Here is a 6,006-nt window from a genome sequence, read left to right on the forward strand (position 1 = left end):
CTTTTAAACAAGAGCTCTGAATCGAATATCCTTTGTTTAGCTTTTGGGGGATCACTTAAGTACCCTGGGGAGTGGTCCTGGGTAACTGGCCAGCTGGGATTTGAAGTCCAGACCAGGCCTGGGGGCTGGGATAGATGTGAGGGACTGGGATCTGTGCTCCCAGCCTAACATTCCAGACTCTTTGGCTATAGGGGTGACAAAAAATTGTAATGGTAGTTATGACAAACACTTAGGCTCTCTTGGGAACAAAGGGTGTAGACTCAAATCCGGCTACATCCTGCGGGCATGGTGCAGCGTGGGGAATGGGAGAGCCAGGTGTCTATGTTTAGAGAGAGGTGTGGCTGGAAAGGCATCCCATGAACTGTCATTCCAGAGAAGGCAGGCATGTTCCTTGGGGGAGATGAGAAGGCAGGTGTCTAGGGAAAAAAGTTGTTATTGATAAAGATGAGTGTGCCAGTATGAGGAGCAGGTAGGCCCTTCATTGTGGCATCCTGGAAAACCAGAGGGTGGAAGGTCCTGTCTGCTGGATAGACCAAGAGACCAAGTGTCTTGAGTATGCACCCGCTTGAGCCTGGAGAGATTGTACCAGCATGGATGTCCCAAGAGCTTGGCAGCCGAGGGGGTGGTGAGGATTACCATGTGAGGTCCTGTCCATCAAGGCTCAAGAGACCTAGGAGTTAACTGTTTGAGGAGTACTCTGTCCTCTGGGGAGAGAGGGGCAGGTTTAGGGGCATTAGGGTCCACTGGTGTGGGGGCAGGGAGACAACTGTCAACGTGTGAACGGAGAAGGGACCTTAAAAGGAAGAGGTAGGGTAGGTACCCCACCAGTGGAGGAGTTTGAACTGGGAGGTGATGGTTAAGGAGAAAGGGCTTGCCATAAAGCAACTCAAAAGGGCTCAGCCTGTAGGGGAACATGGGATGGCCCTGAGGTGAGGGCCAAGACAACCTGAGTTCAGTGGGGAGCTTGTTTAGTTGTTTGATGAGTCCCATTGTCCAGGAGATGTTGAGAGCTTCTGACATGAGCTCCATGACTCTGAGCACCGCATCTGCTGTTTCCCTGGAGACTGGAAACGGTTCTATCCATCCTGTAAAAGTCCACAAGTGTTAAGAGACAACGAAGTTTTTTATGAGTAGGCATATGGGTGAAATTAACCTGTCAATCTTTGCCTGGTTGGTGTCCATAAAGCTGGTGTATGTGGAGAACTCCTTGTGGGGTGGTCTGGGCACATGTCTGACAGGAGGAGTAAACCTGTAAAATAGAATCTTGTAGATGGGTGGGGCTAAAAGGGGCTCAAATAAGTGGAACAAAGCTTTGGGGAAGCTGCTAGGAATATCTCCACCCAGTAAGTGTGCTGGGCAAGCCGGTATCACTAAGAAAGAATGAGAGAAAAAAAAAATTGTCCTACAAGAATGTAGGGCAGTGCCAAATTTTTAAGTGGGGATGAACAAGTCCCGTCTACCCCCATAGCTAAATATGGTGAGAGAAACTTAAGGCCCAAGTGAAAATAAAAGTAATGGACTTACCCGCCACTTGTAACATGACCCTAGGCTAGGAGAGGGTTACGGGATTTACCAAGTCTGGGCAGCATCAATCTTCGGCAAGGCTGAGATGTTTGAAGGCTGGTGCAGTTTCACTTGCTGATGGTGATGAGGCTGGACCTCTGTGGCTTGGCATAGAGGACAAGCTGCACAGGAGAATTGTGATTTCCAGTGTCCAAGTTGCTGGCAGATAGGTCACAACCTCGGAGCAGGTGTAGTGCAAAATCATGCCACATGACCATTTAGGCCACACTTTATAGAGCCTTGTGATTGGCTTCCCTTGTCTCCTTCCTGTGACCTTTGGGCAGCTGGTAAGGCCTGGGCCTGTAGATTGTTGTAGCTTTGTCTGTCAGGAAGAATCAGCCGATTTTTTTCAGGCATTAAAAACTTTAAAGATCATTTTCACCAATTCCCGTATAGGAGTTTGGGGACCTTCCTCCACCTTTTTTTTTTTTTTTAACTCTTTTCTAATATCTGGTACTGACTGAGGAAGAATGATTAGTAGAAAAGGAAGCTAGCCACTTTTTTTTTTTACCTGAGAGAGATTTGGAAGAGAAACCGGAGCAGGGGTGGGACAGCCCAGTACACAGATGGGGTCCAGGAGTGGAGGGATGAGGTAGGAGGGGGAGAGGGAAGGTGGAAGTTAACCTTGAACCTCTGAATTGGGAAAGGGAGGGGAAATAATGTTGCTCCACAGGAGGGGTTGGGAGTGTGGGCTTGAGGGAGTGGGGGAGGGGTCAGTGCCTCAGGCAGCATGGTGCTATAAGACTGGCTAAAGGGGTGAGAGTGCAAAGGCCAAAAAAACATGGACAAAAAAACATATATATGTAAGTTTTGTTTATCTGTATCAGGCAGGCTCAATTTAAAAGATTTTTGTAAGAGGCTTATAGGGGCAACAACAGACCTGGCTTTGAACTGTAAGTGCCCATTTTAGAGTCTATGCCCACCTTTATGACCTAAGTCCACCTTAGTGCATCCACCAAGATGGCTCTTAGGTCCAAAGGGGTCACGGAGATTAGATGCCTGGCATACCGGTACACACAGATGTATCTCCACCTCAGCCAAGCCCGATCCCGTACCTGATTCAAATTCTCATCGTGAGCTCACGACTTCAATGGAAATCTGAAAATGACAAAAATAAGTATGAATGGGTCCCCCCAAACCCTATAGCATAGACAAGAAAAGGGACTCACCAAGATGCAGCAGCTGTAGCCCAGAAGCGGGTTTTAAGCGTCGTGTAGAGAGCTCGAACTGCAGACTAGGGGCCTTTCAACATGAGGCCTGCCGCGTGGAAAGGACCTGCCCTAGCTCGGCGGGAACCTCCAAATGTTAGGAATATTTCCTAAGTGAGCTCTCTGACGACGCAAAAATTCCCAATCAAGCCAAATCAAAACAAGCCGCAGGAATGCGACCCCCGGGAGGAAGAAAGGGAGACCACGTGTTTTTCTTTTCGGGGGGGGGGGGGGGGGCCACTTAAGTACCCTGGAGAGTGGTCCTGACCCCACGCTCAGGGAGGGGTCAGGACCTGGCCTGCTGGGATTTGAAGTCCAGACCAGTCCTGGGGGCTGGGATAGATGCGAGATACTGGGATCTGTGCTCCCAACCTAACACTTTTCTCCTGATCATTATCCATAATGACTTGTAACCAATATTCTAAAAAAGGAAAATATTAATAGTCTATATTTGGGAATGTGGGTATAGTTTTCTAGGTTACTTCATGCTGATTGGGGGTACTGATAATCTTATGGGGACCTAAAGGAATTTTAGAATTATGATTGAGTCCTGACTAGAGTATCCTCTGAGGCTTGATCATCTCAGGCAGCAGTCTTTGAACTGTTCTGGATGTAGAACCCAGACATCTGGGCTATTTCTCTTGTAAGCATTTTCTCAGGGGGTCTTCCTTGGTCAAACTTGATTTATCATAACTTAGAATAAATACACAGCCTCACATTTACTGTGAAAACAAAAGCAAACTTCTTCTCCAAGGTAACATATCTTTTTCATGAAGTCAAGGCATTTGTAAAATATTTATGTTTTATTAATTCAGCAGTATTTACATTCAAATGTCTTTTAGCAGATGTTGCTTCTTCCTTAGCAGTCCTACAACTCAAACACAGCAGAATAAAAAAAGTATTACCTGTGTTTATTATAATCATTCACCTGAAAAATAAAATGAGACCGCATTGTAATTAAAAAAAAATTAGAATCCAGACTTTGTGTGTTTTCATCTTTATATGGCTTTATTTTAAACTCTAATTATTTTATTTTTCCTTTCCATTTTTGTATTTTTTGAGACTAGGTTTCTCTGTGTATGTTTGGCTCTGCTGTAAACCAGGTTGTCCTTGAACTCAAAGAGATCTGCCTGACTCTGCTTCCCAAGTGTTGAGATTAAAGGTGTGTGCCACTACACCTTAAACTCACAGAGGTCTGCCTGTCTCTGTCTCCCAAGTGTTAGGATTAAAGGTGTATGCCACCATATCCAACTACTTTCTTTTTTTATTTTAAAAACTATATCCTTTTTTTTTTCTTTTTCTACCAAGCCTACATATACTTTTAAACACACTGTAAACTGTTTAGAGGTTTTCTTTGTCTTTGAATCTATCTTTACTTTATATCTCTCTTTTTCTGACCACATGAGTCTTTAATTTGCTAAGAGATACAGGTAGGATTAAAGCCATGGCTTTGACACCTGAATCAACCCCATTCCTTAGCTTTCTGAGAGACTAACCTCATGGGAGAGGTACCAGCCAGAGCTATGTTTATTGTCACAAATCTATGGCATTTCAAGGTCCCTACCACCACCAAAAATCATGAGGTCAGCTTTTCATCAATACCATTTAAGTGTTTCGTGGCAGGACCTCTTAAAAGACCTGCAAGGTTCTACAGCTAAAGCTGAGTCAGGAAACCTTTCTTAAATGAGAACATGTGCCTCTACCAAGCAGAGCCCACCTGATAAAATGGTACCAAGAAGCCATGCTTAACTCTATTTATTTTTGTCTAGAATTATTTCCCAAATTCTCTCAGTTATAAGTGGATTTAGTTGTCCATGTTGGTGCCATTCTTATGACTGAGATTTCTGCCCACCTGGTCCTGCAGGCATGCAGTCCCAAAAAACAGAGGTCTACGTCAATTATAAACCAATTGGCCCAGTATCTTAGGCTCTTCTTATTAACTAATTCTTATAACTTATATTAGCCCATAATTCTTGTCTCTGTTAGCCACGGGGCTTAGTACCTTTTTCATCAAGGCAGACACATCTTGCTTCCTCAGTAGCTGGGTCATGACTGTAGACTGACTTCCTGCTTCCCAGAATTCTCATTGCTCCACCTCTACTTCCTGCCTGGCTAGTGGCCAATTAGAATTTTATGAAAAGTAATATGAGTGACAGGATATAAAACCATTGTTCCACAGCAGATAAGGAGATCTATCAAGAAAATTATCCATTTATTTTAAATTATCAAATATTGTGGAGTATAGGTTATAAAACTGTGTTTTTAAGATTCTCTAGATTTCCTCAATGTCTGTTGCTTGAACCCTTTTCTTTTCTCTTGCATTTTTCAATATAATTATTCTTTCTGCTTCTTTTAGTTAGGATGGATAAGAATTTTTATATCTTTCTAACTTTATGTAAGAATCAGCTCTTTGTTTTAATGATTCTTGGTTTTGTTCATTTTTTATTTTATTAATGTCTACCATATTTTTAATTATATCATTGTGTATGCTCCTCTGGGGTGACATTATTATTTTTTGCAAAAGACTTCAGGTGCACTGTAGATGTCATGTAAAGATATTTCCAGGATTTTTATGGAGACAGTTGATGCTCTGAAATTGCCTATTAAAACAATATTTCTTCTGTTCAATTCTGGGTATGCAGTGTATTCATGTTCTTTGATGATTAGGGTGTCCCTGTTTTGTTTTATTTCTGTCCCATCCTTCTTTCTAGTCACTCGAGAGTTGTTCAGTGGTAGGGATAAGTCCTGCCCCTTAGGGGGCGTGTTCACCTCTGGCTAATGTTTGCTTATACATTTGGCGAGCGTGCTCCCAGCTTCTGCTTCTGCTTTCCTGGTCTCCGCGGAAAGGGTGGTTCTTTAAGTCTATTAAAGCTGTATATATATATTTTTACAATCTGTCTGCATTCGTTTACGCCATTACATTTTGGCGTCCAACATCGGGCTATTTTGCCCCGACTCAAGCGGGTAGCCCGCTAGCTAACACAGCACCCTCCTGGGTGCTGTTTTTTAGTTCGTGACTTGGGCCCCAGTACCGAGTCTGAGACACACTCGGCCACACAGGCCCATTCTGCCTGCCTTGGCTAAATTTGCAGCGGAACCCCCACTGCCTGAATTAGCAAAAGCTCAAATATCTGCGGTTTTGCAACAAAAAGCCGCCACAGCAGCAGATTTGGTCTGATACAAAGTGACTTGGCCAGGCAGTGGTGGCGCACGCCTTTGATACCAGCACTTGGGA

This window comes from Microtus ochrogaster, unplaced genomic scaffold, assembly GCF_000317375.1.
Source record: "Microtus ochrogaster isolate Prairie Vole_2 unplaced genomic scaffold, MicOch1.0 UNK108, whole genome shotgun sequence".
Taxonomy (NCBI): Eukaryota; Metazoa; Chordata; class Mammalia; order Rodentia; family Cricetidae; genus Microtus; species Microtus ochrogaster.